Genomic DNA, 12932 nt, shown 5'->3' with positions numbered 1-12932 from the left:
GGACGGAGTGCCAACCCATCGCAGGGCACACACACTCTCATTCACACACTACGGACAATTTACCAGAGATGCCAATCAACCTACTATGCATGTCTTTGGACCGGGGGAGGAAACCGGAGTACCCGGAGGAAACCCCCGAGGCACGGGGAGAACATGCAGACTCCACACACACAAGGCGGAGGCGGGAATCGAACCCCGACCCTGGAGGTGTGAGGCAATTGTGCTAACCACTAAGCCACCGTGCCCCCTGTAATAGTAATTGATTATATAATTATATATATATCAGTATGTAAATGCCATAATAATTAAAGGACATATTCATTTTATAAAGGGGGTGATTCTTACTTCAGACTATCAGGAATTATTTTGCAATCTCAGAATACAGATAATTATTTTATCAGGTTTATGCAATCAATTTCTTCAAGCAGTCAGCCGTCAAGATTTTGGAATTAGTATGTTTTATTGTATAGCATTTTGAGCTGTGTGTTGTACTGTGAACTTGCACATCAACTAATTATTCATAACCATGATTTAAATTCTACCTTTCGAATATGCCGTTTATCCACAAGGAATGATAGAAGGATATGTTTAACTTAGGTAGCGTCTTTCTCATTGCTTTACAGAACAAATCAACAACCAGACATTGACAAAAACTTGCTGTATGTGTGAGAATTTTGGAATAGGAACTTTGTGTATTTTATTTCAAATCTGCTTGAATAATGAAAAAAAGCAGTTTACAACAGAAATGTTGTGATTGACAAACAAACTGGGAGTCTCCAGGAATTTGGCTGAAGACCATGTTATAGAAATAGCAGAGCGGAAGTGTGGAAAAAAAAACATTTTGGTGAGTGAACTAATTTGAAAGCCAAAAGTTTGAAAGCCTGGAAAGAAGTTCAAAGTTATGCTGAGGTTACACACAATAGGGAAAGGATGGATAATCACTCAATCAATAGTTAACAAATTCTAGACCTCTGGAAATTAGTTAGTTGAGCAGAATTGTGTTTTTCTGCTATCAAATGGTGTATGTTACTAGGATACAGCTGTGAGAGACATAAAGAATTGATTATGCAGCCTATGAAGTTTATTGGAGAGTTGGTTTCATTATTTATTTATAAATGTGCAAGTATACAGCATAAGAGTGTGTGAAAGTGGAAAACAAAACCCATATTAATTAAAAATAAACTCAAATTTTCTGGGATACAATTATTGTCTTATTCTGCAATCTATCTTTAATGTTATCTCCATAACTGCAATGACCTTAGAAAAACTAAGGTCTGTAAGCATCATTAGAAAGCAAGCAAGATGAGTGATGCTAAAGTGAGTCTGGTGTATATAATTAGTCAATATGCTGTAGTAAGGGGGAAAATGAACTAAAACAACAACAACAATAATTATTATTATTATTATTATTATTATTATTATTATTAATGTGGTTGGTCAACTAAGGATGCTAGAATTATTATTATTATTGTTATTGTTATTATTATTATTATTATTCATTTGATTATTCTTAATTTTATTATTATTATTATTAGTAGTAGTAGTAGTAGTATTGTTGTTGTTGTTGTTGTTGTTATTATCATGTCATCTCAGTAGCAAAGGCATACAGAGTGCATGTTAAAATATAACGAATATGAATGTTTTTTTTTTTAAAAAACTGGTCAGTGCATTTGTGCATTGTTTATTCTCTATCAGCATTTTCAATTGTCTGTTAAACACTAAAACATATGTAAAACCAACTGCTATGGTTGGGTTTCTCTACAGTGGTCATTGTTTACCTGTTACACAGAACACTGGATAATTTGTGTTTTTTTTAAACATTTTTAGTGGCTTAATTTTTTTTAAATGCTTTGTGCTGAAACGTCAAAATGACTCATGAAAGTCAATGGAAGTGTGTGATTAAAGCACAGGGGCTCATCATGGAACCAGTTTGGTTAAGAATGAAGTTCAATACATGGTACTGTACATACAATCACTGACCTATAGCCAAAAGTATGTGGACACCTAAACATCACATCTATATGTGTGTGTGTTTTTTTTTTCAACATTTCATTAAGGATAACAATTCTGTTTCATTCTAGAAAGATGACTGGACAAGACTTGACATGGCGTATCAATTAAGGCAGTATTGGGAGTTCAGACACAACTTAAGCATTATTGAGAATTTAGACAGAGTAATATTTGGAGGAGTTTCAGATACAGGGTAGAGTTTGTGAAATACAGAGACAGTTGTGCCTTATTTTGAATGTGATTTTAAGAGTATCATTGATATACCCACAACATGAACTGAAATTTATGCATTAGGCATTTTAAATGAACTAAAAAATATTCCAGTGTCAATTAGATAAATACAGTATAAGTATTATTCAAATAATCATATCAATCAGTTTTTTAGATGAAGGATATTGGCGGAGACAGCACCAAGTTTTGAGACAGTGCTTATTATTTTTAGCATTTTAGCAACATTTAAAGAAAGCCATAAATGTAGCAGATAAGTGCTGGGTCAGCTTACAGTATGCTTTAAAACATTAGCATGGTTTCTTGATACAAGAGTGCAGTTAATAGAAATGTTGGCTTTTAATTTTTTCTGTTAAAATTTGACTGAATATACTAAATTGAAGGACTGATAAATAGACTACATCCTGCACACACATTATGAGTTCATAGCCACTATGTCATGGTATCATTAAGTTGTGCACAAAGTCAGAGTCTATCATTAAAATAATTTAAAAATTTGTCTGCTGCTTTAATTTGACAGCAAAATAGGGGAAAGGGCTATTTTCTATCTTCAGTCCTCAATTTCAAGCCGTAATTTATTTTCAGGCTTAAAGGCAAGTGCTTGTGTGTCAGGGCAGAGGTTTAGATGATATAGGAAAATAAATCTGCCAACCTCAGAGGCATGAATGTGACATGCAGGTAAACTGCAAAATGTGAATACATATTTCTCCATAAATAACATTTGAACTTACTGTAAGTCACAAGCTTTGAATACAGTCTTAATTGACTGATTGTGAATTCTTAGTTATATGTTTCAACCCTAGCTACTGTAATAGCTATACTGTATTTCTAATGCACTGAACTCCACTACCTCAAATGCTCAAACTGCTCAAAACAGTGGATATTAAAATAAACTACTTAAAGGAATGTAACTATATATAATATGTACCTATGATCAAGTCAGTACGAGTATTTTCAGGCAGTACTATTATCAGCAATCTCATGAGAGAAGTACAATTCTGCAAAGATTCAGCCTATGGAGCTGTCAAAATTTTCTTATAACCTATTGCTATATGATATATTACTTTTAATGTGAAGTATGATTCTTAGCACTACTGTGAGTCATTGTGACATGCCAATCAAAGAAAATGATAGAGGGTTAAAATGAATATGGGAGTCCATTTTGTGTGAAACATGAATAAAAGAGTCGAAATAATAAGCTTCATGAGGTTTGAAAATAGCTTTTAATACAGCCCTGCAGTGTTCACATGAATGCAGAGTGATTTGAGGCCCTGATATTCTGGGGCTTCTGGTCAGTGTTGTGCCCAAGAAATTATTTGTATTGTATTGTTAAAATCAAATGTAAAAATGTTATCTTTGTAAACCACCATCTTAAGGATTTCGCTTAGAAGTTGTTCCAAGTTCATATTCAGTTTGTGACTTCACTGCATGGGCTCTTAAGATTTGGATTGAGAGTCATATTGATACTCTGTTTGTTACCATTGTACAGAAATACAAATAAAACCAAAATCAAATCCATAAAAGGTATTCAGTCTTTTATCCTCTCAGTATTTTAATACACAATGTGCAAGTCTCTATTCATTAAAGTCCCCCAAAATACCTGGGGGACAGTAACTTTATAAGGCGCAGCTGAGCTTTAGATTATATCCTTTATTTAAGTGATGAGAAGAGAGTGAGCTTGTTAAAGTAATTGGTTGTGAATTAGGACTAACTTTGATCTCACATCTGCATGTCAAATTAAGAAGCAGAAGGTATGGTATAATTGAAATGTCTAAATTAGTTTAGAATTTCTTGAAATATAAAACAACCACAGCGTTTCTTTCAAAATTATTTAATAACATGAATTACACTTAAGGAAAATCTTTCTGACAAAGACATAAGCTGATGTCAAAATTTATCGGTTTATGTATTTATTATTCATTTCTGTTCCAACAGCCAGCAGCTGTCATAAAGCTTGTCTTTCTCAGATATAATGGAAAATAGGAATAACAGATGTTTTAATTGATACAAGGACATGTTATGGCACTTTCTAGACAAACTTTAGATCTCTTTAAACTTTAGACTCACTGAGGCACACACTGTCAGTAGACAATGAGAATCGAGATACATATTATTTTTGCCTCTATTATCTACAGGTATGACCCAGTTCCACTTGTAGTCATACATGCCCATGACATCACTCTGCCTCCACCATGTATAACAGATGATGTGGTATGCTTTGGATCATAAGCCACACCTTTTTTCTCCATATACTTCTCTTCCCATTAATCTGCTACAGCTTTTTAAGCTTCTTGCTTTTTAAGATGTTTTCTAGCAAAGTCTAATCTGTCCTTTTTGTTCTTGACTGTTACCAGTCGATTGATTACATTGTACAGTAAACTCTGTATTTTTATCATTTTCTTTCATCAAGGTGTCACTGTTTTGACACTCTCAAGACTGTTCTTGATTTGGCTCTATATTGTGAAGGGTTTTTTCTTCACCAAGGAAAAAATATTGCTTTTAATTTGGTTACTCGGAAAGTTTCTTTTATCTCTCTAAGAGCTCTGTTCTGTTTTTGTTTGTTTTTTTCAGCTGGCCTCTTTCACTTACACCTATTTGGATGGTTTGGACCATATATTGAGCGTTTCCTCATGAACAGCTAACAAATATAAATTGGTAGCTGTAAAACACATGGAAATAACTGTAGTTTACCTCCTTAATTTTATTGAAACAAGGAAAATGGCTATACCTGGCCATAAAAGTCAATTGTTCAATTACTTTTGAGGATGTGAAAATGGAAGGACTATGTTCAAAATGGCTGTAATACCCAAATGGTTAAACAATATTATTTGGTTAAGCCTCTTGAATCACACTTTTATTGCTTCATTGCAAATCCATTGTATCCTTCTCCCAATTCTTATGGTCCTCACTGTGTTCTGCAGGCTGCCAACTTTTGAGATTTTGGGGGGCGGGGCTTTGGTTATGGGGAGGGGCTTATAATACAAAAATACAAAACACAAAAAATACAAACACAAAATCCTTGCATTAGCAGAAGTAATATTAAGTACATACTGATTGTCAAAGTATTTGGTATCTGTACACAATTTCTTGGGAGATTTACATTACATTTAATTTTCACAAACATTTTACAGAAATAGAAATAGTGTCTTTTCCTGCTGCTTCTCAGGTTCACAGGACTTCTTGGAGGGCTCATAAGCTGCCCACATTGATACAAGTGTTCTTTTCTTGCCTGTCCCTGACACTTTAGATAACATCCTATAACAGAAAATTCTAATTTATCCATACTGACACCACCACCAGTCAAATATCTGGACATGATTGATGAGTTGTGATTGATATAAATAAAATCATTTTAATATGGGATGTCGTTGACTTGACATTCTGTTCTTAGGAAACAACTAGGCATGTCCAGATATTTGTCATCTGGAAATGCTTTTGTACTGTTTTTTATGATAGTTATGTAAAATAACTGCTCAGTGCTGCAAAACAAACAACTCCGCTAATGCTAACTTAATTCTATATAAACTATATAACACATTGGCCTATTAGTTACTAGCCTAAACTGGACGGAGACACGGAGCGCCCTGTAACTCACTGTCCTGCCTGCGTTCACAATTCACACGGTGCAGATAGGAGGGAGAACGGCTGACTACACAGTTTATGAGAATAAATTGTGTATTTCCCTCACAGTTGTCACAAAAAACTCACTACACTGTCTGTCTGGTCTCTCTGCACGTTGCTTTGCGAGATCATGTGGCGCGATTTTTTTTCCCCTCACTGCTGCACAAGTCTGCGTGAGAATATGGGGGTGTGGTGTGAGATTTGGGTCAATTGCGTGAGTCTCACGCTGAATGCGTGAGAGTTGTTTTCCCCTCACTGATGTTCTACACTGTTCTACACTGATGTTCTACAGACAGTTGCACTACATAGGCCTATAAAAATACAAATAGCCAAATAACCAAATGGGAAATATGACCGGTGAATCCGTCAGTTGAGGTCCTCTGCTAAAAAAAATGGGGCTGAGAAGGGAAATGCCAAGCTGAATCGAGCTGACAGGAGGCTTCAATTATTCAAAGAACCTCTTTACAAAGCTGGTGAACAGAAAAGCATCTCTGAATGCTGAGATGAATGGGCCAAAAAAATGTGCCATATCAGAATGCACAGGTACTTTTAAATTGGTTCCAAGAAGATGAAAATGAGTTCAGTGTACTTCAATGGCCTGTCTGTTCATCAGATTTGAATCCAATAAAAAAGCTTTCAAGATGTGGTAGAACAGGAGATTCACACAATGACTGCATGGCTGACAAATTTGCAGCATTTATGTAATACGGTTATGTCAACATGGACCAGAATCTCAACGTTTGCCATGAGGAAATAAAATAAAATGGTCTGAGGGAAATGAACGTCCTAGACATTATTAATGAGGTATTTCTTATAAAGAGGCCAGTGAGTATAAATGCCATTAAGAGTAAGTAGACGATTTCTGCTCTCTTGGTAATGTTTCCTGGTTTGGTTTGTTTCTGTTCCTTTCATACAGATGTACTGTATACATGACTGATTACAGCCTGTTAGGGGTTGATTAATTTATATAACTGCCTTGGGGGGGCTTGCTTTATTTCACTAAGTAGGTCATGCTGTAGGTTTGTTTTTCTTAAAGTGCATAACCATCTGTACCATCCTTATCGTGACAAACATCTGGTGTTTATTATTACACTAGAACCCCAACAGCGTGAAAGTCTTTTTGTAGTTGATGAAAATTAAGCTGACTACTGTGGGGTTGTCAGGAACTTCAGGGTCAGGTTTCTTGGAGACGCAGCTCTGTGAATAAGGACTAAAGCAAAAGAAAGTGGAAGCATAATTGGGTGATTGGAGGTACTGAGGGCAGAGCTGCCAATGTTGCTAAATCACAACAACAAAAAAACTAGTATGCTAAAAAAAAAGGATGTTAGCAGAAAGGAAACATATTGGTAGAACTGATGTAAAAATTATAACCCTATAACAAAGCCACCCTCTCTTCAATTTTTTTTTTTAACTGACTGTCACTTTTGCTTTCAGAATTAGCTCATATTAATTATAATATTGCTCTAATCTTCAATCTAACCATGCAGTGTTTTCTGTCTCACTGGCTGGCACATAATCCCAAAACATACCAGATCCACCCTCATGCTTAACAGTTGACAAGGTGTTTCATTAAATGCTGGTTCTGTCTTTTTCCAATCATAACTTATTTTTATACTTGCCTCTGACTTTTCTACATATTATTTTGCATACTTTAGAATTCAACTTATTTTTGATATTCGATGTGGTCACTGGTGAGCCTCTAATGACTTCTCCATGGAGATCATGTTTGTGCGGAAAATGCTTCACAGTAGAATGGTACTGCATCTCACCACTATTGTCAGGAAAAAACCTTTCTGCAGGCCGTTGCTGTAATAGAGTGGTTTTACTGTGACTTTCTGCCTAGCATACCAGCAGTTCTCTCACTGACAGTTTCTTTCAGATCTTGTGTTCACTGTCACAGTTCCTCTTAACTTCCATGTTTAATAACATTTCATACAGTGGAAGTGCAAGCTGGAAGCACTTGATATCTTTTTCTAGCCTTTCTCTGCTTTGATTCTCAGCTGTTTAGAAGGAGAAGCCCATAGATATTTTGTGTAACATAACACTCAAGGTTTTAAGAGTCAGAAAATTAATTGTGTTCTGGAATTGTTATAGCTAATTGCAATAATTGTACTAATGGGTCAATTAAGGCCTAATGAGTTAATTAGGTTCTTAGGCTTTCAAACTAGGAAAGTGTCCAAACTATTGTCTATGTTGCAAATTGCTATTTCTTGAATATTTGTTTAGGTGTTTTAATATAGAGAAATCTTTAAATCTTTTTTTTTCCTCAGTAAAAAGTTTTCAGTTGTTAATTACCATTCACTTAAAGAAATTTTGACCAGGGTTGCTTAAATGTTTGCATACAACTGTATATACATACGCAAGTATATAATCCAATTAAGTATGCAAATGTATAATCCCCCATTTTCTCAATATAATGTCAAGAGCTATCTGGACTTGTCCACATACACGAGATCATAGATACCCACAATCTGCTAGTGTCAATGTGATCGAGGGAAGAGAAAGCATGACATCCCTCCCAAGATCACAGCCAGTTTTTTCTCCCTAGACTTTCTACCATACAGCAGATGATTGTGTGATGCTTTTCTGCTTTGCCACTAAGGTTTTATTGCTATAAAATGTAAGACACACAGTTGTACGACTATAAAATGGTAGACAAACACAGCAGATTTTACTTTGCACTTACATTATTGATTAATCTTTTTATTGCTACAGACGTGCAAGATGATTGAATTTTTTTTCTACAGGCTCAGAACACTCGCAAATTCACATCAACATTCATCTTGAAGTTTACAGAAAAATTTAAAGAAACTGCAAAATGCATGTCTTTATTCACTTCCCACATCTTTTTTCATTCAGTGGTTCCGACTGGGTTCATTTGGTCTGACTGATGCTTCAGAGAAAATAGTCTGAAAAGTGTTTTCAGTAATCTCCCATAATGCCATACATACAGTAAACGGATCAAAACTTTGCTTGAAGAAATGTTGCAGCTAAAACCTCTGAACATGAGGGTCAGACCTTTCTGCTGTCAGTAAATCCACATGGCATATGGGCTCTGGTGAAGTCAACTGACAGAACTTTTCCTGCAGCAGCTCTGGGTTTATGGCAAAAGTCAAACTGAAGACCATGAACTGAATACTAGCACAACTTCCAGACTGGGGAGTAAAGCCGTAGCATTAAAAAAATCATTATCAGAATAATTATTTTAATTTTAAGTCTGTTTTAATTTTTTATTTTAATTTTAAAATTTTAATTTTAATTTTTTTGTACTGATTTCTACAGTGAGACCTGGAGAATGTGGATCCCAAAAAAGTGATATGTGAACATGTTTCCATTAGAGTTAAATCAAGACCTAAAGGCTGCATTAGATGGCTTTTGCATTCCTTCTTAAGAAATTGTTCCCTTCTTCTATGTTCAGAAGAATTGTATTCCTTGCTGTCTCTGCAAGGGTTCTTTCAGAGAGCTGTGCATTACTCTGGCTGCAGAAAGGCTATTTATCTGCAATCACTTCTATTTTAAATGCCTCTGCTGTAATACATGTTCTTTTATGTGGCACATTTACTCAGGTCTGAAATATTTCCACAATATTAAACAGACTTCTGGCACTTATTTTTGCACCATTACATTGTCAACTGCTGTAAAAGAAACGTCATACTATACACATTTTTCTTCCTGCTATGGCAATAGAGAGCTATGTTACTGTACCTGAGTTCTGCTAGTGTCACTGGCTATGAATCTGAGAAATGTGAAAGAAAAAAATTAAAATAATGGGGCAGGATGGCAACTACACCTTCTACCTATAAGCAATCACACATACACTTGTCATGATAGGAACTACTGTACTCATTCTCTCTAGCTTTTAACAAAAAAAATTTCTATGCCAGGAAATAAATGCAGTGTTGATTTTCTGACGTGTGTGTGTGGGATGGAACATACTGTATGGAGAAGGCATAGTTTCTGTTCTGAAACATTTTCCACAACCTTTAATTTTTCTTTAACATTTCAGTATACCATAGACGCATTGATCCAGAGAAACTTACATTTTATCTTATTTTAAATAACTAAGCAATTGACAGTGAAGGACCTTGCTTAAGAGCCCAACAGTGGAGGCTTGGCAGACCTGGGATTTATGCTCACAACCTTCTGAGCAGTACACTAACCCCTTAATCACCAAACTACCACATTCCCAATCAGTAGACCGACGCACACCAGACGTGTCAGTATTATGATCTTGGAAAGAAATTATTACATCAGAATACAGAGTACTTTTTTATGACCTACTTGCAATATATTTCCAACAAAATCACTTTGAACTTAAAAAGGGTATCAGATAAAAATGGCCCCTTACTCCAAGGCTCAGAATAAAAATAACATAAATAAATAAAACGTAATAGTGTCTGTTTTTTGGCAACTGGAAAAAATACAACAGTGGGCCAGTAATGACTTGGGCATATGACAGTCCATAGTAAACAGGGTCTTAAATACCACTATTGCTGCACTAACTACACCAAACTGAAGGCTGATCACTGACTTCCCAACTGATCTTCAAAGCATATGGGAAAAAAAACAAGCATTGCAGGGGATTAATTGGAGCTGTTCATGGAACTCATGTTCGCATCATTGCTCCAGCTGTAAATGAGATTTTTCAACAGAAAAGAATTCACAGCATCAGCTTTCAAGCTGTGTTTGATGCCAAAATTGCTAGGGTCAGTACATGATGCTTCATTTCTTTCCCAGAATGGCCTCACTGGGTTATTCGAATAAAATTCTGTTCGATCTGGATGATTCCTGTCAAATGAAGGCTTTGCATTCATTATAGATGACTAGAAGTAGAACAGTAGCTCTATTATTACAGTACTGGAATAAATTGCTGACATAATGCCAATAATATTCATTTAGTGCATTCTTTCATCTTATTCATCAGATCTAGGTTCGTTAATCTTTTTTGTTTTAATCATAAAGAGCGCACAAGGTAACACAAGCTGTCACGGACACGGGGGTAAAAATGGACCCAAATGCAGGACAGCTAAACAAAACAGGATTTATTAACTTAAAAAACACGAAACAGGATGTAGACAACAGCAGACAAGGACAACAGAGGATTCCGCGCTGCACAAGGCAACGCGGATCAAATAAATAGACAAGACAATCAGAAACATGAGGAACAGGTGTGCAGAAATGGGCAGGAAGAGACATGGGCGGGGCAGACACGTGAACAAGAAACATAAACAAAAGGCACATGGCCAAAGTCCGGGCAGAGTCCTGACACAAACTGTGGTGGAGAGTAAATAGACAGCTGAAAAGAAGATTACTGTATGTGTCCTTCATGTAGAGATTCGACACTATTCTGATCGTGTTAGTCATGCTATTATGGCTTGCGGCATTTTACACAACATTTGCAGAGCTCGTAACCTGCTACTGCTTGGTGATGATGAAGATAATGATGATCATGAAGATCATGATGGTCCTGATGACAGTTATCTTAATTATTATGCTGAGAATGATGATAATATCATCACCCAACCATTACAGGGTTTCAGGGAAAGTGTCTATAAGAGATTGCTGTACCAACAATTTTTGGGTTAAGACAAACTGACAATTAACACCATTTTATTTACAGAAAACATTTGTACAGGTGTTGAGTATTTGTTAATCAAAAGAATGTGGAGCGGTTTACCTTCTGAATTTCCATCAACTTTATCTGTAATTTGATCATTTTTTTCAATGTCATCCTGAGGGCTGTGCTGAGTGCAAAACTTGTGCCTTGAGTCATTAGGATCATCTGAAGGACACAAGGAAGATGTCCTGCGATGGTCAAGGAAAAGATGTATCAGATGGACAAATGCCAGTGTAACCAGTGTCAGTTCATAAACAAGAAACTTTATAGTGCTGTAGCTGATACAGACCACACGGCAGCATATTTCTGTTGCGCTTTTCAAAGAGAATCATTTAAGTTATTTATTTTTAATTCATCATTTAGATCAATTATTATTTGAAGATAATTAATAATAATAATTATTATTAGATCAATGTCTAATTTGTATGCATATCTAAAATGTTTAGTATGTCCAGCAAACCTTTTTGATCTTCCTGAAAAAATAACAAACCCCAAAAGTCAATTTAAAGAAGATATTTTTGCTTTGAAACATGGCTAGCTTGTTACCCAGTCACATCATTTAGATGATAGAAAGCTTGGCAGAATGTGCTTAGGCCACACACATTTCTGGGTTAAATATGTATTTGAAAGCAGATTCAATTTTCTTTGAGCAGTAAACAAATACAGATTTATTGCACCTCTTATGTGCACAAACATTCATATTCATTCACACCTAGGTAGAATTTATTATATTAAATATACCTACTGGCCTGGGAGGTGGGAGGAAACAAAAGGAAACCCATGCAGACCAGGGGGAATATGCACAAAAACTCCACAAAGAAAGTAATTTGAGCTCAGGATCAAACCAAGAACCCTGGAGCTGTGAGATAGCAACTCTACCCATCGTGCTTAGATTAATACTGTGCCAAGAGTATAAGATGCTTAGAGCAAAGGCTAGCACATAACCCTGCTCATTATGTTGTAGCCTCCTGCAGAGTATGGTTCCAGCTCTGTGCTCTTAGACCTGGCTGTCTTCTGCACACTTTATGTAACTGCATCAGGCATGTTAGCTTGAAATCTGTTGGTGGGAAGAATTCTAGCAGCAGCAAAATCCAACAGCTGTGGTTTAGATGATACAGCATCATGGTTTGATAAGATTTCGAATTAAAAACGTTGATATGACGAGATTACAGCTGTTATCTTTGCCAGCACTGCAGAGAAATAGGTCACCATCTTACATTGCAGAAACACCTCCACGAGCTGTAAGAAATGATACGATAAGTAATTTTGACACATTCTTCAATAAGCAACTCACCTCTGCTGCAAGTCTCAGCTTGCATTGTGTACTGAACTGGCTTGGAAAGAGGAAAAAGCAGAATAATGTGAACAAGTAAATCAGAATGTTATAAAAAGCATTTCCAATGTATCTGAAATGCGATGAAAGGCACTGGGGGTCAAAAATGACATTATTTTGCAG

The sequence above is a fragment of the Tachysurus vachellii genome, chromosome 12 (assembly GCF_030014155.1).
Source record: "Tachysurus vachellii isolate PV-2020 chromosome 12, HZAU_Pvac_v1, whole genome shotgun sequence".
In the NCBI taxonomy this organism is placed as follows: domain Eukaryota; kingdom Metazoa; phylum Chordata; class Actinopteri; order Siluriformes; family Bagridae; genus Tachysurus; species Tachysurus vachellii.
The sequence above is the reverse complement of the archived record's forward strand: the minus strand, read 5'-3'. Positions refer to the sequence as shown.